The 22,377-nt window shown below is 40.5% G+C and overlaps 1 long non-coding RNA gene across 6 annotated transcripts in view; it reads right to left on the reverse strand.

The window, feature by feature from the left end:
- The window catches only part of LOC147340241 (uncharacterized), a 103,212-nt gene that overhangs the window by 1,912 nt on the left and 78,923 nt on the right, over window positions 1-22,377 (reverse strand). The window lies entirely within an intron of this gene.

Genomic DNA, 22,377 nt, shown 5'->3' on the forward strand with positions numbered 1-22,377 from the left:
TCCTACGCTGTTGGTGGGAATGTAAATTGGTGCACCCACTATGGAGAACAGTATGGAGATTCCTTAAAAAACTGATAATAGAGCTACCATATGACCCCTGCAATCCCATCCTGGGCATAAATCTGGAGAAAAGCATGATCCAATAGGATACATGCACCCTAATGTTCATTGCAGCACTGTTTACAATAGCCAAGACAGGGAAGCAACCTAAATGCCCACCAACAAAGGAATAGATAAAGAAGATGTGGTATATAGATTCAATGGAATATTACTCAGCCATTAAAAAGAATGAATGCCATTTGCAACCACACAGATGAACCTAGAGATTTTCATACTAAGTAAGTCAGAGAAAGACTACCCTATGATATCACTTATATATGGAAACCATTGGAAAAAAATGATACAAATGAACTTATTTGAAAAACAGAAACAGACTTACAGGCTTCAAAAACAAACTTATGTTACAAAAGGGGAAAGGTGGAAAGAGAAATAAATTAGGAGCTGGAATTAACATATACACACTACTATACATAAAACAGATAATCAACAAGGATCTACTGCATAGCACAGGAAACTCTACTCAGTATTCTGTAATCATCTATATGGGAAAATAATCTGAAAAAGGATGGACGTATGTATATGTATAACTGAATCACTTCTCTGTACGCTGAAACTTAACACAATATTGTAAATCAACTACAGTTCAATATAATATAAAAATTAAATTTAAAAATTTCCTAAAAGATAGCATTATAAAAATTAAAAACAAATGTGAATCAGAGTGAGCTTCCCTGGTGAGTCAGTGGTAAAGAATCCACCTGCCAATGGAGGAGACACAGGTTCAATACCTGGTCTGGAAAGATCCCATGTGCCTCAGAGCAACTAAGCTCATATGCCACAACAATTGAGCCTGAGCTCTAGAGCCTGGGAGCCACAACTACTGAACTTACAAGCCTCAGCTTCTGAAGCCTGCATGCCTAGAGCGTGTGCTCCACAACCAGAGAAGCCACCACAATGAGAAGCTCACACCCAACTAGAGAGGAGCCCCCCACTTGCCACAACTAGAGAAGGCCCATGCAGCAACAACAACCCACACAGCCAAAAATAAATCAATCAATAAAATTATTTTTTAAAAAGTATATTGGAGATATCATGACACTTTACCCCAAACACCAACCTGCATATCTTAATATAAGTTTATTCTCATATATAACTATCATACCATGAACACCTCTAAGGAAATTGCCAGTAATTCCATAATATCACCTAACTCAGAATAGAAAGAAAGAAAGAAAGTGAAGTCACTCAGTCGTGTCCGACTCTTTGGAACCCCATGGACTGTAGTCTGTTAGGATCCTCCATCCATGGGATTTTCCAGGCAAGAATACTAGAGTGGATTGCCATTTCCTTCTGCAGGGGATCTGCCCAACCCAGGGATCAAACCCGGGTCTCCCACATTGCAGGCAGACTCTTTACTGTCTGAGCCACCAGGGAATCCCTTAGAAACTTTTAGAATACCCAGTCCATATTTAAATCACCCTGATTTCCACCCTAATGTCTTATAACAATTTCTTTTTTAAACCATGATGGTTTCTTTAGTCTTTTTGTAATAGTCCCTTTACTTCTGTTTTTAGATGACATTATCTTTTTTAAGAGACTTTATAGGAAGTCTCATGCTCTGGATTTGTCTGATTATTTCCTTGTGGTGATATTTAACTTGTTCTTCTCTCTCCTAGATTTCCTGTTTTTATGGGTTGAATTGTGTCTGTTCTCTGAAATCATATGTTGAAGCTAAAGGGGTACAGAATATGTCACTTTAAAATCTGCCTCTTTGCATAAGGATTATTTTGCCTGATTATTTTTAAGAAACAGAAGTCATAGCAAAAGCTCTGAAAACTGAGTAGAAGTTACTCTTGGTAAGGAACACCTACATTTATAAGGGAGGTCTCCATTTGTAAGGGTGTCTCCCTTACAGGGAGGGAGGATGACTAAGGAAGAGAGGATGAATAAATCTCTACAAACTCTTATCAATGGAGATGAAAGTGAAAAGTGTTAGTCTCTCAGTTGTGTCTAACTCTTATGACCCCATGGCTCCTCTGTCCATGGAATTCTCCAGGCAAGAATACTGGAGTGGGTAGCCATTCCCTTCTCCAGGGGATCTTCCTGACGCAGGGATCAAACCCAGGTCTCCTGAATTATAGGCAGACTCTTTGCCTTCTGAGCCACCAGGGAAGCCAATGGAGATGGCATAGACTTAAATCTTTTTAACAACCACACCATTTTTTTAAATTTCATTCTCCTTGTGCTTTTCCTGGTAGCCTGCCATAACTGGGTCTCCAATTCTCCCATTTGTCTTTTGCCTTTAGCTGGAAATGGTATTTAAGGTGGTGACTTGAGCCACTTGAGGGGATTTCTCAGTTTTCCTGAGTGTCTCCCATATATATAGGCAGTATGCATGTGTGTACATGCTATGTTGCTTGGTCATGTCTGACTCTTTGAGACCCTATGAACTGTGGCCCACCAGCTCCTCTATCCATGGGATTGTCCAGGCAAGAATACTGGAGTGGGTTGCCATGGGCTCCTCCAGTGGATCTTCCTGACCTAGGGATAGAACCCACATCTCTTATGTGTCCTACACTGGCAGGTGGGTTCTTTACCACTAGCGCCACTTGGGAAACCCATATAAACAGTATACATGTTCTTGAACTTCTGCTTGTTTTTCTCCTGTTAATCTGTCTTTTTGTTACACAGAGGTCTCAACCAAGAACCTAGAAAGGTAGAGGGAAAATTATTTTTCCTCCTCTACAAAGCCCAACCCACAGTACTTTAGAATATAACATTATTTGGAAATAGGGTCACTGTGGACATAATAAGTTAAGATGAGGTCATACTGGAGTAGCATGGGTCCCTAATCCAAAATGACTGGTGTCCTTATAAAAGCAGAAATGCAGAGATAGACATGCTCACAGGGAAAGCACCAAGTGAATATGAAGGTATGGATCAAGGTGATGCTTCTACATGTCAAGGAGGATGACAGACTGCCAACAAATCATTTGAAGCTAGGACAGAGGCATGAAACAGATCCTCACAGCCCCCGGAAGGAACCAATCTTGCCCGCACCTTAATTTCATACTTTAGTCCCCAGAACTGTGAGAAAATAAATTTCTGTTCTTTGAGGCACTCAGTTCATTGTACTTTGTGACAGCAACCTGGCAAACTAATATACCTATAAACCTAAAGACCTGATCAGATTCAGGTTGAAAATTTTGGCAAGAATACTACCTAGGTGACACTGTGCCCTTCATCTGTTGTTCAGTTGGTCAGTCATGTACAATTCTTTGAGACCCCATGGATTACAGCATGCCAGGCTTCCCTTTCCTTCACTAACTCCCGGAATTGGCTCAAACTCATGTCCTTTGAGTTGGTGGTGCCATTCAACCATCTCATCCTCTGTCAACCCCTTCTCCTTTTGCCCTCAATCTATCCCAGCATCAGGGTCTTTTCCAATGAGTTGGCTCTTTGCATCAGGTAGCCAAAGTATTGGAGCTTCAGCATCGGTCCTTCCAATGAATATCTGGGATTGATTTCCTTTGGGATTGACTGGTTTGAACTCCTTATAGTCCAAGGGTCTCTCGAGTCTTCTCCAGCACCACAGTTCAAAAGCATCAATTCTTTGGTTCTCAGTCTTCATTATGGTCCAACTCTCACATCCATACATGACTAGTGGAGAAACCATAGCTTTAACTATACAGATCTTTGTCAGCAAAGTGATGTCTCTGCCCTACATACTGCATCACATCATGTTATAGCATGTAACCTCAGTCTACTCAGATTCTAGAAAAGCAAGAGAATTCCAGAAAAACACCTACTTCTGTTTCATTGACTACACTAAAGCCTTTGACTGTGTGGATCACAACAAACTGGGAAATTCTTAGAGATGGGAATGCCAGACCATCTTACCTGCCTCCTGAGAAACCTGTACACAGGTCAAGAAGCAACAGTTAGAACCAGACATGGAACAATGGATTGGTTCAAAATTGGGAAAGAAGTACATCAAGGCTATATATTGTCATCCTGCTTATATGCAGAGTACATCATGTGAATTGCCAGGCTGGATGAAGCCCAAGCTGGAATCAAGATTGCTGGGAGAAACATCAATAAGCTCAGATATGCAGGTAACACTCCCTAATGGCAGAAAGCAAAGAGGAACTAAAGAGCATGATGAATGTAAAAGAAGAGAGTGAAAAATCTGGCTTAAAACTCAACATTCAAAAACTAAGATCATGGTATCCGGTTCCATCACTTCATGGCAAAATAGATGGGGAAAAAATAGAAACAGTGACAGACTGTATTTTCCTGGGCTCCAAAATCACTGTGGATGGTGACTGCAGTCATGGAATTAAAAGACGCTTGCTCCTTGGAAGAAAAGCTATGACAAACCTGGACAACATTTTAAAAAGCAGAGACAGTGCTTCCTTTTATTAGGGAATGGTAGAGAAGGAAATGGCAACCCATTCCAGTATTCTGGCCTGGAGAATTCCATGTACAGAGAAGGCTGGTGGGCTACAGTCCTTGGGGTTGCAAAGAATCAGACACAACAGAGCGGCTAACATTTTCACTTTCATTTAGAAGCTAAGATCTGGTTTCAACGAAAGCTTATTGCAATGGAGATGATGTCACTTCTACCTAGACCAGGCTGTGAACAGGGCTATGAAATAGAAGGGTCAGCTTCATGGGCAAGCTACCAGTACAGTCACAGAAGCACTCATGCCGAGGAGGACTGTGTGCTTGGAATTTAATTCTGTCATCACTGTTTGAAATTAGTTGCAATTTTATCTTTATAATATTTGTATTTGGTCAGTGGAGTCCAAATGATAATGGAGCCTGCACCAGGGGCTTGGAGACTTACTTCATGCTTGGCTCCCCAGGACAGGTTTCCAGGGGTCTCACTCTTGCCTCCTGGTGCCATGGGCCCTACCCAGCCTCCCAGTCTCCAACCCTTCCCAGCAACCACCACAGCCCTCTGTCCTCAATGAGAGCCTGGGTGTGAGTGTAGGGAAGATCGGGGGTGAGTGCATTTGCCCCACAATATGTTGGGACAAGGCATGGTGGTGGTGTCTCCATCCCAGGTTGGCAGTACCACATCACATTCAGCAGGTGACCAGGCGAGGGTAGGCTCTCCCCTACCACCAATCCAGTCCCTAGTGTATCCCAGCACTAAGGTTCCACTACACTTGGAAGGCTCCCATTAGTTGTTGGGTTGGGGTTGCAGGCCCATGGGAAGGAGAAATGTCTGGATTGACTTCTCTGCCCCTGGCCCGGTCAGTGTAGTCCAGTGTGATGTTTTTACATCCCATTTGTCATGCCCTATTGTCACAAGACAGGGCCTCTGGTGGCTTGGGAGCATCTGCAGTTGTCTCCTAAGTATCCTGTGCAAAGGGATGCCTTTTTTCCTTCCCACTTCCTGAATCTGGTTTGTGTGAGCCTCTTCTGGCCAGCTCAAGACAGTCTCCAAGACAAATCTAAAAATACCAATTGTGATATTTTAGCTATTCCACTTGCAGATCAAATGCCTTTACATTTGTTTTAAAACTGACATCGCACAATACAAAGACAAAAGGTAAAATTCATTTTAAAACAATTTAAAATTTTAATTTTCCTTACCTAGAACAAGATTAAATAGCAAAGAAAAAATACCATGACTAGTTGAGTGAGTAATAGACTGTGGAAGAAAGGAAAAGGCTTTATGTTTTATCTTTGACAGCACTTCATTCCTGATTTTTGAACAGGGAGCCTCACATTTTCATTTTGTACTGGGCCACGCAAATTATGTACCTGGTCCTGAAATATATATATATATCTATATATATATACATACACACACATACATATACTATTTATGTGTAAGATAATACATGTATTATATATGTAATATATATTAATCATGATATCATATTGATATGTATGTTATATTGATATATTAATCATGAGGTCATATTAATATTTTCCATTCAAATTTAACATTATAAGGTTTTACCAAAAGTTATTTTATAACATGTGTTTATTTTCTATGATATTGAAGATTTTGTTTCTGAATGTAATTAACATAGTTACTTATTTGCTTTATCTATAATACGAACATATAAGTTTCAAAATTTTAGCATCAATGTTATCACTAACAATAAAACTACAACGTAACACGTAAGATTCTTTTCACTTCTTTTTGACTTAAGTATAGTCTAAGTTTGATGTTCATAAGTTATTTGAAATAATTCTTGTCTCTGTGTGATTTTGTTACCTTTGATATATGGTCAGGTTTATTTTTTTCTTTCCAGTTTGAGACTTTGCTTTGCCTTCTTTTTTATATCATTGTTTTTTTGGATGTTAAACATTTAAATATTTCAAAAGTCAAGCTATCTAAAAAGACATACTCAGAGAAATCTCTCTCCAGTTCCTATTTTCTTCTCCTCAGCCCTGCTCCAAGCTCTCTACAGGTAATTACTACTATTAGGTGCTGATTCCCTGGTAATTCAGTTGGTAAAGAATCTGCCTGCAATGCAGGAGACCCAGGTTCAATCCTTGGGTCCGGAAGTTCCTCTGGAGAAGGAAATGGCAACACACTCCAGTATTGTCTCCTGGAGAATTCCATGGGCAGAGGAACCTGGTGGGCAATAGTCTATGGGGGTCACAAAGAGTCAGACATGATTGAGTGACCAACACTTTTCACAACACATTCTTCCAGTATTTAGGGGGAGGGGGGAAAAGCAAATCTATATACATATTCTTATTTCCCTTCTTTCATATACAAAAGATAAAACACTATATACATGCTCTGGACATTTTTTTTAAGCAAAATAGCTTCCATATTAGAACACAGACATCCTCTCATTCTTTTTATACAACTGGATGATACTTCATTATGAGATATTCATTATGAGGCTTCACAGATGGCTCAGAAAGAATCTGCCTGCAATGTAGGATGAACAGGAGATGTGGGTTCGATCCCTGGGTCTGGAAGATCCACTGGAGAAGGAAATGGCAACCTACTCCAGTAGTCTTGCCTTAAAAATCCTATGGACAGAGGAGTCTGGCGGGCTACAGTCCAAAGGGTCACAAAGAGTCAGACACGACTGAGCACACACACATGAGGTTAAATCTTTGTTTATTCCATAGATCCTCTAAAGGTGGACATTTTAGAATTCTAGTCTTCATTATTAAACATAACGCCACAGTAAATAACCTTGTACATTTAGTATTTCACAATTATAGAGGGATACGTATCAGGTAAATCCTTAGCAGTGAGACCACTAGGTCACAGGGTAAGTGTAATTTTGTTCAGTTCAGTTCAGTCTCTCAGTCGTGTCCGACTCTTTGCAACCCCATAAATCATAGCATGCCAGGTCTCCCTGTCCATCACCAACTCCCAGAGTTCACTCAAACTCATGTCCATTGAGTCAGTGATGCCATCCAGCCATCTCATCCTCTGTCGTCCCCTTCTCCTCTTGCCCCCAATCCCTCCCAGCATCAGAGTCTTTTCCAGTGAGTCAACTCTTCGCATGAGGTGGCCAAAGTTTTGGGGTTTCAGCTTCAGCATCAGTCCTTCCAATGAACACCCAGGACTGATCTCCTTTAGGATGGACTGGTTGGATCTCCTTGCAGCCCAAGGGACTCTCAAGAGTCCTCTCCAACACCACAGTTCAAAAGGATCAATTCTTTGGTGCTCAGCTTTCTTCACAGTCCAACTCTCACATCCATACATGACCACTGGAAAAACCATAGCCTTGACTAGATGGACCTTTCTTGGCAAAGTAATATCTCTGCTTTTCAATATACTATCTAGGTTGGTCATAACTTTCCTTCCAAGGAGTAAGTGTCTTTTAATTTTATGGCTGCAATCACCATCTGCAGTGATTTTGGAGCCCCCCAAAATAAAGTCTGACACTGTTTCCACTGTTTCCCCATCTATTTCCCATGAAGTGAAGGGACCATATGCCATGATCCTCGTTTTCTGAATGTTGAGCTTTAAGCCAACTTTTTCACTCTCCTCTTTCACTTTCATCAAGAGGCTTTTTAGTTCCTCTTCACTTTCTGCCATAAGGGTGGTGTCATCTGCATATCTGAGGTTATTGATATTTCTCCCAGCAATCTTGATTCCAGCTTGTGCTTCTTCCAGCCCAGTGTTTCTCATGATGTACTCTGCACGTAAGTTAAATAAGCAGGGTGACAATATACAGCCTTGACATACACCTTTTCCTATTTGGAACCAGTCTTTTGTTCCATGTCCAGTTCCAACTGTTGCTTCCTGACCCGCATATAGGTTTCTCAAGAGGCAGGTCAAGTGGTCTGGTATTCCCATCTCTTTCAGAAGTTTCCACAGTTTATTGTGATAATCCAAATTCCCCTCCTCGGGGATTGTACCATGTTGCACTCCATCAGTAACATATGACAATGTGATTTTGGTAAAATGGTAGCAATGTAGTTGTAACTGGCCTACCTATTATTATGAGTAAAAGTGAGCATCTTTTTGGAGAAGGCAATGGCACCCCATTCCAGTAGTCTTGCCTGGAAAATCCCATGGATGGAGGAGCTTGGTGGGCTGCAGTCCATGGGGTCGAGAAGAGTTGGACACGACTGAGCTACTTCACTTTCACTTTTTACTTTCATGCATTGGAGAAGGAAAAGGCAACCCACTCCAGTGTTCTTGCCTGGAGAGTCCCAGGGATGGAGGAGCCCGGTGGGCTGCCGTCTATGGAGTTGCACAGAGTTAGACACAACTGAAGAGACTTAGCAGCAGCAGCAACAAGCATCTTTTCAAATGTTCATTTACATTTCTCTGTGAATCCTATCACTTACCAATTTTTTTTTTTCTATCAGAATTTTAGACTTTGTCATCTTCATTGTTAAGTTCTCTTTATTTATTAGGGAAATTAATCTTTTGTCTGTCATATATTTTCTCCAGGTTCATCCTTTTACATTTGATTATGTGTTTTCATTTAAAGAAAATTTATTCATCTTTTATTGATTGATTCTAAATTTTGAGTCATAGTTAAAAAGTTTTTTCAACTTTGGCCACCTGATGTGAAGAACTGACTCATTGGAAAAGACCCTGATGCTTGCAAAGATTGAAGGTGGGAAAAGAAGGGGACAACAGAGTATGAGATGGTTGGATGGCATCACTGACTCAATAGACATGAGTTTGAGCAAGCTCTGGGAGTTGGTGATGGACAGGGAAACCTGGTATGCTACAGTCCATGGGATTGGACATGAGTCAGCAACTGAACTGACTGACTGACTCTTGTGTTAAAAAGAAATAACAAGGAACTTCTGATTTGCACCAAGATGGAGTGCCCCATTCCTCCCAGGGCCTTCTCCTTACATCTAACAAACCCTGGATATAACACAACAAACAAACACAGGAAGACTCTGAAAGGCAAAAAGAAATCAGACTTCCTAGGGACCTCAAACATGACAACACAAGGGAGGTCCTTGGGTTTCCTTATTGCCTCTCTTATATCCCAGACAAGGCCCCGCAGAAACCTCCAACCGAGAACTGCCAACGGGCACAAGCAAAAGAAAAAGCTTTCAGAAAAGCTTGCTACCTCTAGTTGAAGGACCAGGAAAAGGACAGCATAACAACAGAAAATCGTTTTGGCAAAACTGGCACTACTCCAACCAACCAACAGAAAAAAAGCACCTCTCCCTGTGTGGGATGTTTCAAGCCCCACTTAGAAGCAGGTGGTGTTCCAATTCCCTTGCAGGGAGACTGACAGAGCTAAGCAGAGAGCTGAGCTTCAATCCTTGCAGAAGGAAGCAGGCAGTGCTTGGGTTCCCCCAGAGGGCAGAGTCAGAAGATCCAGCAGTGAGCTGAGCATGCACCCCACTGGGTCATAAAGGGACTTCATGAGGCCGAGAGAAATGAAGCTAGTCAGTACTCTGATGTCCCTCCATGCCAAGTGGAGACATGTGCTAAGCATCCACCCCCACCTGGCATCAAGGACACTGGACAAGACAGTGCTAGTCAGGTGTATTCAGTGCTCCACTATCCACTGTTCTCATGTTTCTTGTGTCAGCATGGTGCAGTAGGAAGCTGAATCTCCACAGCAACCCAGTAGCAACAAGACTGAATTAAGTATGCAAAACAGGGCCAGTAGGCACTGCTCTTCTCCCCTACTCACCCCATCAGCAGGTCCCAGTGGAGAGGTGGGCCTCCAGCACCACCCAGCATTAACAATGAGGCTGAATGAGGTGATGACAGGTGAGCTAATCCAAACTTTGCTTCCTATTATCAGTGGGGTCAGGAGACAAACCTCCATCCCTACCAGGCATCAACAAGGCAGAAGGAGGTGTTGAGAGGTGGAGTTTGTTGGCATTCCACTTTCCCCTTCCTCTCCCTTTGTGTCTGAAGGGCTCAGCAAAAAGCCAAGCTACTGCCCCCACTCTGTAGCAAAAGAGCAGTGAGCCAACCCTGGGCTTTGCCCCTCACTAATGTCAGTGGGGACAAGTGGAAGTAAGCCTATATCCACACTAGACGGCAGTGAGATGTCATGTGTCAGTGCCCTGTTTTCACTGGGAAGATGTTATGGAGCTGGGGGTGGGAGGGGTGCTGAACTTCCAGCTCACATACTTGTAAGATGGCAGTGGGAGTCACTGCCTACTTTTGCTGGGGTAGAATCATCAGGGACCAGAGGGAAGCTGAACTTATACACCACTCAGCCCTCCTGCTGCAACTCAACCAGGGGACTGCCTGTTTAAAAAGAAAAAAAAACACAATAGGATCCAGAGTCTACTGATATGATATTCAAAATGTTCAGGATACAATCAAAAAGTCACTCATCATACCAAGAACCAGGAAAATCACAACATGAATGAGAGAAGACCATCAACAGACACCAAGAAGGCAATGAATCAGATGATGGAATGATATGACAAGAATTTTAAAGCAACCATCATAAAAATGCTTCAACAGGCAATTCTAAGTTCTCTTCAAACAAATGAAAAAGTCTAAAAAATCTCAGCAAAGAAGTAGAAGTTATATGAGAGAACCAAATAGAGATTATAGAACTGAAAAATACAATGATAAAAAAAATGGAGATGACAGAAGAAAACAATCTGTGAACTTGTGGACAACATCAATAGAATTTTCCCAATCTGAAAAACAAGTGAAAAAAAAATGAACAGTCTCAGGGACTAATGGAGTAACAAAAGATCTAACATCTGTATCATGGGATAGCAGAAAAGAGAGAGAGAATGGAACTGAAAATGTTTTTGAGGAAGTAATGGCTGAAAACTTCCCAAATGTGGTGAATTCAAGAAGAATCAAGAAACTGAGTGAATCTCACACAGAATAAACCTGACAAAATACATGTCAAGGCACAAAATTTCTGAAAAATTTTGAAAACTAAAAAGAAACAACAAAACATGAAAGCAGCCAGAGAGAAATAATGCATTATTTATTGTGGAATACCAATTTGAATTACAGGGTATTTCTCAAAAGAAACCATGGAGGCCAGCAGGAAATAGCACAACATTTTTCAAGTACTGAAAGAAAAGATCTGTCAGTTGTGAACTCTATATCAAGTCAAAATATCATTCAGGAACTAAGAGGAAATAAAAGCATTCTTTGTCAAAGGAAACTAAGAGAGTTTGTTACTAGCAAACCTACCCTTGAAGAATGGCTAAAGGAGTTTTTCTAAATAGCAAAGATGATAACGGAAGGTTTGAAACTTCAAAAAGAAAAGAAGAACATCAGAATGGGTAAAAACAAGAAATTAGAAATAGAAGAGCAAAATAAACCCAAGGGAAGCACAAGAAGGGAAATAATAAAGAAAGATACGAGCAGAAATCAATGAAATTAAAAACAGGAACACAAGACAGAAAATCAATGAAACAGAAAGTTCTTAAGAAATCAATAAAAACAGATAAACCTTTAGTAAGACTGACAAAGATGAAGAAAGAGAGAGGACACATATCATCAATATAAGAAATAAAACATCAGATATCATTTCAGATCCTGAAGCCATTAAAAGGACAATGAAGGAATACTATGAACTATACTCTTATAAATTTGAAAACTTAGAAGTGGACCGGTTCCTCCAAATCTACAAACTATCATACTCAACCTCAACAAAATAGGTAACCTAAATAGTCCTATAAGCACTGAAAAAAATGAATTTGTGATTATTAACAAAAAGCTCCTGAATGGAGCTGGAAAATTTTCACTGGAAAATTCTACTAAACATTTAAAGAAGAATTAATGTCAATTTTACACAATCTCTACCAGAAAATAGCAGCGATGGGAACACCTTCCAACTTATTTTGTAATACTAATATTAGTCAGATACCAAAACCAAAGACAGTACAGAAAAGAGAAAACTATAAAACAATATCTCCCATGAACTTAAATACATACAGCCCTCAATAAAATATTAGCAAATCTAATCCAGCAATATATAAAAGTTTATATACCATTACCAAGAGGGATTGTATAAAAAATTATACACCATTACCAAGTGGGATTTATTCTAAGTATGAAAGACTGGCTCAACATTTGACTATCAGCATGGCTATAATAAAAAAATAGTACAAACACATAATGTTTGCAAAGATGTGGAGAAACTGGATAACTCATACATAGCTAGTGGGAATGGGAAATTGTACAGCCACTCTCATAATGAGTACAGCGCTTTCTTAGGATACTAAACATGGCTTACCATACAACTCAGCAATTGCACTATTTGGCATAAATACACAAATATTCATATAAGCTTTATTAATAATAGCCTAAAACTGAAAATAACCCAAATGTCCTTCAGTAGGGGACTGGTTAGACACAGACACATGGAATACCTCTTAGCAAGAAAAAGGAACAAACTATTGATACATCAACAGTTTGGATGGATCTTAAGGGAATTAGGGCTTCCCTGATGGCTCAGACAGTAAAGTATCTGCCTGCAAGGCAGGAGACCTGGGTTCAATCCCTAGGTGGAGAAGATCCCCTGGAGAAGGGCATAGCAACCCACTCCAGTATTCTTGCCTGGAGAATCCCATGGACAGAGGAGCCTGGTGGGCTTACAATCCATGGGGTCACCAAGAGTCAGACAGGACTGAGAAACTAACACTTTCACTTTCAAGGGAATTAGGCTGAGAGAAAAAAAAAAGAGCCAATCCCCAAATCTCATTTACCACATGACTCTATCCACGTAACATTCTTAAAATTACAAAATAATAGAAATGGAGACATAGTTGCCATAGGACAGGGATAAGAGAGGAGAGTGTGACTATAAAAGACAACATGAGGGATCTCTGCTGTGATGTAACCGTTCTGTATCTTGATTGTATTAATGCCAATATACTGGTTGTGATATTCTACTAGAGGTGTGTCAGTCTGCTCAGGCCTCCATAACAAAATACCATGAACTGGGTGGCTTAAACAACAGACATTTATGTCTCACAGTTCTAAAGGCTACGAAGCCCAAAATTAAGGTCCTGACAGATTCAGCTTCTTGTAAGGGCCCTCTTCCTGGCTTGTAAATGGCCACCTTCTTGCTGTATCCTCAGATGGCACAAGAGAGAGAACTCTGGTGTCTCTTTATCTTCTTATAAGAATATTAACACCATCGTGGGGGCCTCACTCTCATAACATCACCTGAACCTAATTAAATCAAAGGCCCTACTTCCAAATACTATCATATTAGGGGTTAGGGCTTCGACATATGAATTCTGGGTAGGACTCATTCAGTCCATAACAAGATTTTTAAATTAGTGTGATAAAATATACATAGCTTGAAGTTTACCATTTTTAATGGTACCAGTCAGTGGTATTAAGCATATTCACAATGTGTTATAACCATCACCACAATTTCCAAAACTTTTCCATCAATCAAAATAAAACCTCTATAATCATTAAACAATAAATCCCCATTTCCCCTCTCAGCCCCTGGCAACCTCTATTCTATTTTCTGTCTTTATGAATCTGCCTGCTTGTAGTATAGTTTTGCAAGATATTATCATTTGAGGAAACTGGGTAAAGGGTACACAGGATATCTCTGTATATGAATCCACAATTATCTAAAAAATCTTAAAAAGAAACTCATTCATGTTTGTCTATTATTTGTATGAGTTTTTAAATTACTATTAAACTCTGTGATCTATTTCCTAATTAACTTCAATCCCTTGAATTGGTGCTGTATCACACAACCGTGTGACAACCACTTCTTTCCTCTAGTCACATCTACATTGGATCAAATAATTTTGATCTTTTCAACTTCTCATTCCTGCTTTCTACCTCTCAACCATTTTAGTTGCTGTTCCAGAAGACAACATACCTTTCAAGGAAAGAGAGATATTGGAACAGCCACAAAATGAACACATAATAATAAACAACTACAATGACAACAGCAGGAAAATCTACAGTGGATTTACTGACTGCTAAGAATTCTAGATAATTTAAGCTGTCCCTTGGTATCTACAGGGGATTAGCTCCAGGACACTCCATGGATACCAAAATCCATGTATTTTCAAAATCCTCTAGATTACCTATTATACCTAATACAATGTAAATGCTATGTAATTAGTTGCTGGCATGCAACAAATTGAAGTTTTGCTTTTTGGAACACTTTGGATTTTCCCCCCAAATATTTATGATTCAGAATTGGTTGAATCTGTAGATGTGGAACCTGTGGGTATAGAAAGCCAACTGTATATCATTTAATCTTTACATCAACATTGAGGAAAAGTATTAATGTGACTTTATTTATGAGGAAATTTAATCTTGGAGAGGTGAACTAAGGAAAATCACACCCTTATTAAAATGATGGGGTGGCTATTAAGAATGCAGGTACATTTGGCATAGGAGCTTATGCACTTTCCTCTGTGAAGGACTGAACTGAATCCAGGAATCTTGTTTGAAAAGCAGCAGGACATTCAGTTGACCCAGGTCTTTTCTTGTCCCAGGTCCCAGAAATAGACTAGCAGACTATAGTCCTGTATTAGTTTGCTAGGGCTACCATAACAAAAAGCCACAGACTGGGTGACTCGACAACAGTAATTAATTTTTTCATGGTTCTGGAAGCTAGAAGTCCAAAATCAAGGTGTCAGTAGGTTCAGTGTCTCCTGAGAACTCTTTCCTTGGCTTGTAGGTGGCCAGCTTATTCCCAGTGTTCTCACATGTTCTTTCCTCTGTGCACATACATCCCTGATGTCTCTTTTTGTGTCCAAATTTTCCTGACATCAGAATGGATTAGGGACCACCCTAATGGCCTCATTTTAGCTTAATCACCTCTGTAAAGGCCCTATCTCCAAATACAGTCACATTCTGAGCTACTGGGGGTTGGGCTTCAACATGGGGCTTCAGGGGTGGCTCAGTGGTAAAGAACCTGCCTGCAATGCAGAAGACCTGCCCTCCTCCCTCTTCCCTCCTCCCCCCTCCCCTCTTGATCCCTGGGTCACAAAGATCTCCTGGAGAAGGAAATGGCAACCCACTCCAGTATTCTTGCCTGGAGAATCCCATGGACAGAGGAGCCTGGTGGGCTACAGTCCACGGGGTCACAAAGAGTCAGACACAACTGAGCGATTAATTGGGGCTGCGACATATGAATTTGCTGGAAGGGACACAACTTCAGCCCATAACAGGTCCTGAGACTAGGAGGTGGGGGGAAGAAAAAAAAGAAAGTTTAAAATAAAGATAAATACTTCCATAAAATAATGTGTTTCAAGTAGGTGCAATCCTGTTCATTTATATTTCATCTAGTCCAGTGTTTCTTAAATCTTTTTTTTGACTATACCCATGATAAAAACATTTTAAAATACATTTTGTATTATGGCTCAATATATACATATTGACTTTTGTAAAATTAGACAAGATTCCTAAATTAATTCTGATTTTACAATGTGCAATGCATTCCAACATTTTCTATTCTGTTATTTTCTTTTATTCTGTTCTTTTGAATTAAAAGACTGCCAGTTGTCCCTTACTGAATTGATTTTAGGAACTACTGTTCTTTACAACCTGCTGTTTGAAAATCAATGTTCTAATTTGTGCTGTCAGCTGTGATTGTTAAATTTTTTTGTTCATTCTACCACTGCTCTCAAAGCCCAGATCCCTCTCTCTTACTACCCCACACATGTATTGGATCAATTGGATTTTGTTTTTTTTCCAAAGCCTTGATCCATGTATTTGTTAGTTTTAGTTGATAATTCCTTCATTTCTGTCAACTGCCCAGGAAACTGTGGCACCATTTCCTCTGTAACAAATAAAAAATTGCCATCTAATGGTGGAAGGGAGATAGTGCAGGCCTACATTTAGCATCTGTCCACCTCCTTAAAAAAAACAAACAAACAAACTCTGCTTTCCCCTAATCCCCCTTTCTGATGCAATATTCATAAATACTTAGCAGCATTTTAGCAGGGATTCTTTAAAAATCTTCCTGAAGTGATGCTGCATTCTGTAAATTTAGCTACTCCTTTCATGGAAGATTGAAAATCTGGCTGCTAGATGCAGCTCTGTCCTCTACTAGCTGTGTGACCTTGAACATGCTACTTTACCTCTTTGAGTCTCTGTTGTCTTGATAAAGCATGTCCTCATAACTTTACTGAATTTTCTTGCAGTTCGACAAAGAAAATTAAACCTGTTTCTGCCCCTTCCCTGTCTGTCTATCCTCACCAGCCAGATCCTGTTAAAACTAAGTCAGATCATGTCCCTGCCCAAAATCATCAACTGGATTCTCAGAGTAAAAATCCAAGGCTTTACAATCACCTAAAAGGTCTAACATAATGTAATCTGCTTGGCCCTCTAACACCACTGAGTAGGGACATTGGAATGTCACTGCCTGCTTCCGCCAGGAGTGGAAGATCAGCTCCCTGTTTGGCCCCACTGGAACTGTGGTGAGGGGTGTGGTGTAGGAGTAGGGTGTGTATTACCAAAAAGATTTTCTGTTCTAGAAAGCCACCCTTTTCCTGCTCCTTTGCCTAGGGGTAATAGGCTTTTCTTGGAGCTTTTTCTTTCCTGTCTGTGCCTGTTGGCCATTCCAGATTGGAGGCATCTGCAGTCCATTGTCCACAATATAGAGGCCATAAGGAAGCTGAGGAAACTCATTACCATGTTGCTCCTAAAGTTCTGAGGTTTCTGGACCATCAACTTTCTTTTCTCCATATTTCAGAGTCTTCTTTTGCTTGTTTGTGTGTTATTACCAGGGTTATTTTTTGATTTTGGTTTTTTAGTTGTAAGAGGTAGGAGGTGGTAGGAATGGGGCTACTCCATCTTGTACAGATGGAAGTGGAAGTTAATATTAGACTTGAGAGCCCCTGAAGAGGGCCCAGATGTTAAAAGCATACCATAATGTTCGTGCTACCTTTGAGGAAACTCTTCCACATAGCACTTGAAGAACCACCTTCCCTACGAAGAACAGAGGTACTCCTACACACTTATCTTGCAGATGCAATAAAATGGAAAAACAAAACAAACAAACAAACAAAAACCTAGGAAACCAGCTAAGGTTTTAGAGGTTTTTCCCTGAACAGAGATATCCCACTGAGGCAATGAGTAGGATTGCAATTCAGTTGCATTCACCTCCAAAATTCTGTGCCCTGGTGTGTGCAAACTCATGAGGAAGATGTACCATTTTGTAATTCACTTGCCAAGAAGGGGCACCATCTTATATGTACAAAGGTGCTATATGAACTTGGAAGCACTAAATATACAAGTTATGTCTTCACTAGAGGACCTTCTTACTATAATAATGACCATTCTCCCTCTCTGTGCTTGTGAGCTCAGAGCTTGGTATGTCACTGGGTCTCTGGCGAAGAAGCAGGCCCTCTCCAGGCAGCTGTCTTCTTTTGGTTTTCCCATATATAGGAACCTTTCCACATTCCATCTTCCAAAAATCACTTAAAAGCTCTGGTTCAACAATGATATCCCTCTTTTTTTCAGAGCTTTTATGGATCAATATTTTTTAAATATCTATTTGGATGTGTCACTAGGACTTTGGAAGAAAGGCAAGGCAAATACAAGTGTTGGTTTCTTATCTTGTGCTTAAAATCTGACAATCATCTAACAATGACCTTTGAAAAATTTGTCTAGGATGTTTGTGTCCTACCAACCCTAAAATAATAATAAAATGCAATGAAACAAAGTAAAATACAAATTTATGATCGAACTAAGATCTCAATAATATTGATATCAGAAGTTTATAAAAGAGGAAACAACAGAGAAAAGCCTTGGTATAACTTTACCTCATGCCTGCTAGCAACTAACATGAAGAAGAGAACCAAACATATAAATGATAGTAATACAGTCTGAGAAAGTTTACTATGTATATTATTATTATAATCTCAGTCTCTCTCTATAACTCTTGCTCCCTCCTTCTCCCTACCCCTTTTTTCTCTGTACACACACACACACACACACACACACAGTATTATGGAGTTTTAGTGAAAAGTTAACTATTTTTGTTTACATAAAAAGCTTCAGTTTTTTCTTTTTCATGTAAACTCAGATAATAGATTAAGGCTTCCCAGGTGGCACTAGTGGTAGAGAACCCGCCTGCCAATGCAGGAGACATAGGAGACATGGGTTAGATCCCTGGAAGATCTCCTGGAGAAGGAAATGGCAACCCATTCCAGTATACTTCCCTGGAGAATCCCATGGAGAGAGGGGCCTGGCAGGCTACAGGCCATAGGGTTGCAAAGAGTTGGGCACAATGGAAGTGACTTAGCAGGAGCACAGATAATAGACTAGAAAATATGAAGTTTTATTTGCATAGTTGAAAATTAACCTCACCTGAACAGAGGTTAGCTTGTGTCCATAGCTCCAGGGACATAATGTTTAAAGTCCTTAACAGTCCTACCTGATAAGTGTCTTTGTTTCATTGGGGAGCCTTCAGTTCAGTTCAGTCGCTCAGTTGTGTCCGACTCTTTGCAACCCCATAAATCACAGCATGCCAGGCCTCCCTGTCCATCACCAACTCCCGGAGTTCACTCAAACTTACGTCCATCGAGTCGGTGATGCCATCCAGCCATCTCATCCTCTGTTGTCCCCTTCTCCACCTGCCCCCAATCCCTCCCAGCATCAGAGTCTTTTCCAATGAGTCAACTCTTTGCATGAGGTGGCCAAAGTACTGGAGTTTCAGCTTTAGCATCATTCCTTCCAAAGAAATCCCAGGGCTGATCTCCTTCGGAATGGACTGGTTGGATCTCCTTGCAGTCCAAGGGACTCTCAAGAGTCTTCTCAAAAACCACAGTTCAAAAGCATCAATTCTTCGGTGCTCAGCTTTCTTTAACAGTCTAACTCTCACATCCATACATACCTACTGGAAAAACCATAGCCTTGACTAGATGGAGCTTTGTTGGCAAAGTAATGTCTCTGCTTTTCAATATGCTATCTAGGTTGGTCACAACTTTTCTTCCAAGGAGTAAGTGTCTTTTAATTTCATGGCTGCAGTCACCATCTGCAGTGATCTTGGAGCCCCCCAAAATAAAGTCTGACACTGTTTCCACTGTTTCCCCATCTATTTCCCATGAAGTGATGGGACTGGATGCCATGATCTTAGTTTTCTGAATGTTGAGCTTTAAGCCAACTTTTTCACTCTCCACTTTCACTTTCATCAAGAGGCTTTTGAGTTCCTCTTCACTTTCTGCCATAAGGGTGGTGTCATCTGCATATCTGAGGTTATTGATATTTCTCCCGGCAATCTTGATTCCAGCTTGTGCTTCCTCCAGTCCAGCATTTCTCATGATTTATGCTGCACGTAAGTTAAATTAGCAGGGTGACAATATACATCCTTGACGTACTTCTTTTCCTATTTGGAACCAGTCTGTTGTTCCATGTCCAGTTCTAACTGTTGCTTCCTGACCTGCATACAAATTTCTCAAGAGGCAGATCAGGTGGTCTGGTATTCCCATCTCTTTCAGAATTTTCCACAGTTTATTGTGATCCACACAGTCAAAGGCTTTGGCATAGTCAATAAAGCAGAAAGAGATGTTTTTCTGGAACTCTCTTGCTTTTTCCATGATCCAGTGGATGTTGGCAATTTGATCTCTGGTTCCTCTGCCTTTTCTAAAACCAGCTTGAACATCTGGAAGTTCACGGTTCACATATTGCTGAAGCCTGGCTTGGAGAATTTTGAGCATTACTTTACTAGCATGTGAGATGAGTGCAATTGTGCAGTAGTTTCAGCAATCTTTGGCATTGCCTTTCTTTGGGATTGGAATGAAAATTGACCTTTTCCAGTCCTGTGGCCACTGCTGCGTTTTCCAAATTTGCTGGCATATTGAGTGCAGCACTTTCACAGCATCATCTTTCAGGATTTGAAATAGCTCAACTGGAATTCCATCACCTCCACTAGCTTTGTTCGTCGTGATGCTTTCTAAGGCCCACTTGACTTCACATTCCAGGATGTCTGGCTCTAGGTCAGTGGTCACACCATCGTGATTATCTGGGTCGTGAAGATCTTTTTTGTACAGTTCTTCTGTGTATTCTTGCCACCTCTTCTTAATATCTTCTGCTTCTGTTAGGTCCATACCATTTCTGTCTTTTATCGAGCCCATCTTTGCATGAAATGTTCCCTTGGTATCTCTAATTTTCTTGAAGAGATCTCTAGTCTTTCCCATTCTGTTGTTCTCCTCCATTTCTCTGCACTGATTGCAGAGGAAGGCTTTCTTATCTCTTCTTGCTATTCTTTGGAACTCTGCATTCAGATGCTTATATCTTTCCTTTTCTCCTCTGCTTTTTGCTTCTGTTCTTTGCACAGCTATTTGTAAGGCCTCCTCAGACAGCCATTTTGCTTTATTGCATTTCTTTTCCATGGGGATGGTCTTGATCCCTGTCTCCTGTACAATATCATGAACCTCCGTCCATAGTTCATCAGGCACTCTATCTATCAGATCTAGTCCCTCAAATCTATTTCTCACTTCCACTGTATAATCATAAGGGATTTGATTTAGGTCATACCTGAATGGTCTAGTGGTTTTCTCTACTTTCTTCAATTTAAGTCTGAATTTCGCAATAACGAGCTCATGATCTGAGCCACAGTCAGCTCCCAGTCTTGTTTTTGCTGACTGTATAGAGCTTCTCCATCTTTGACTGCAAAGAATATAATCAATTTGATTTCGGTGTTGACCTTCTGGTGATGTCCATGTGTAGAATCTTCTCTTGTGTTGTTGGAAGAGGGCGTTTGCTATGACCAGTGCGTTCTCTTGGCAAAACTCTATTAGCCTTTGCCCTGCTTCATTCCGTATTCCAAGGCCAAATTTGCCTGTTACTCCAGGTGTTTCTTGACTTCCTACTTTTGCATTCCAGTCCCCTATAATGAAAAGGACATCTTTTTTGGGTGTTAGTTCTAAAAGGTCTCGTAGGTCTTCATAGAACCGTTCAACTTCTGCTTCTTCAGCATTACTGGTTGGGGCATAAACTTGGACTACTGTGATATTGAATGGTTTGCCTTGGAAACGAATAGAGATCATTCTGTTGTTTTTGAGATTGCATCAAAGTACTGCATTTCAGACTCTTTTGTTGACCATGATGGCTACTCCATTTCTTCCAAGGGATTCCTGCCCACAGTAGTAGATATAATGGTCATCTGAGTTAAATTCACCCATTCCAGTCCATTTTAGTTTGCTGATTCCTAGAATGTTGACGTTCACTCTTGCCATCTCCTATTTGACCACTTCCAATTTGCCTTGATAATGGCTGTCTGGGGAGGCCTCACAAATAGCTGTGAAAAGAAGAGAAGCAAAAAGCAAAGGAGAAAAGGAAAGATATAAGCATCTGAATGCAGAGTTCCAAAGAAAAGCAAGAAGAGATAAGAAAGCCTTCTTTAGCGATCAATGCAAAGAAAAGAGGAAAACAACAGAATGGGAAAGACTAGAGATCTCCTCAAGAAAATCAGAGATACCAAAGGAACATTTCATGCAAAGATGGGCTCGATAAAAGACAGAAATGGTATGGACCTAACAGAAGCAGAAGATATTAAGAAGAGGTGGCAAGAATACACAGAAGAACTGTACAAAAAAGATCTTCACGACCCAGATAATCACGATGGTGTGACCACTGACCTAGAGCCAGACATCCTGGAATGTGAAGTCAAGTGGGCCTTAGAAAGCATCACGACGAACAAAGCTAGTGGAGGTGATGGAATTCCAGATGAGCTATTTCAAATCCTGAAAGATGATGCTGTGAAAGTGCTGCACTCAATATGCCAGCAAATTTGGAAAACGCAGCAGTGGCCACAGGACTGGAAAAGGTCAGTTTGCATTCCAATCCCAAAGAAAGGCAATGCCAAAGATTGCTGAAACTACTGCACAATTGCACTCATCTCACATGCTAGTAAAGTAATGCTCAAAATTCTCCAAGCCAGGCTTCAGCAATATGTGAACCGTGAACTT

This window comes from Bos grunniens, chromosome X (genome assembly GCF_055505025.1).
Source record: "Bos grunniens cultivar Pamir isolate PY7600 chromosome X, Bosgru_T2T1.0, whole genome shotgun sequence".
NCBI lineage: Eukaryota > Metazoa > Chordata > Mammalia > Artiodactyla > Bovidae > Bos > Bos grunniens.